The following is an 878-nucleotide window of genomic DNA, read 5'->3' as shown; positions in this document are numbered from 1 at the left end:
TTGACTCAAATCCAAACGCGGAGCTCTGCACGCTCGGGACCAGTGGGACGTGCGAGGAGGGGCCGGCTCCCGGGCGCCCGTCAGGGGCCGCGTCCGGGGCTGACCCTGCCTCCCGGGCGGCTCTGGCCTCAGCTCAGACGGCCTCACCAGGGCTCTCATCCTTTCCCACGGCCTGAACCATCTCCCTACATTTACAGCCTTTGTTCTTTTCGAAATGAGTGGTACGGCTGTCCTGCCCCCAGAGACCGAATCGTTGCATGTCCACAGCTCTGCCTCGTGGGGCTGCCCAGCGGAAGGCATTGCTGAGACTTTCTCACACCCCGTTTAACCACGTGACTAAGTTAAGACCAGGAGTTTCCAAACTGCGCCCTGAAGGAAAGGGCCACCTGCCTCCCCCTTTGACTCTTTTTGTTGGCCAGAATTGGAGTGTGATGGCTGGAGCTAGAGCAGCCCTTCCGGGCCAGGGGGAGAGCCTGGAGCCGAGGACAGCGGTGTTCAGGTCAGCAGCCTGGATTGCCCCCTGGAGGCTGAAATGAGCCAAGAGGCTAGAAAAGAGACAGCGCAGCCCTCTTACGTCTTTACCTAAAAGAAACATCACGAAGCTACTATGTTGCCAGATGCATCTCAAGGAGGAGGTAAGGACGCCATCTGGCAATCTGCCCGGCCAGAACCGAAGCGTGAAGTGTGCGAGTGAGTCTCAGCGGGTCACTCTGAGCTCGGCCCGCTGCGGCCTCTCCCTTGGCGCGAATCCCTCAGCTCAAGGCAGCAGGCAGGCCAGGGTCCCCACGGGGCGAGGCTCAGCGTGCCGACGACGTGTTGGGGGGCGGGGGGTGATTCAGAAAGTCTGATGGGAACACAACCCGTCGCCGGTCTTCGCG

This window comes from Pteropus medius, unplaced genomic scaffold (assembly GCF_902729225.1).
Source record: "Pteropus medius unplaced genomic scaffold, Ma_sr-lr_union100, whole genome shotgun sequence".
NCBI lineage: Eukaryota > Metazoa > Chordata > Mammalia > Chiroptera > Pteropodidae > Pteropus > Pteropus medius.
The sequence above is the reverse complement of the archived record's forward strand: the minus strand, read 5'-3'. Positions refer to the sequence as shown.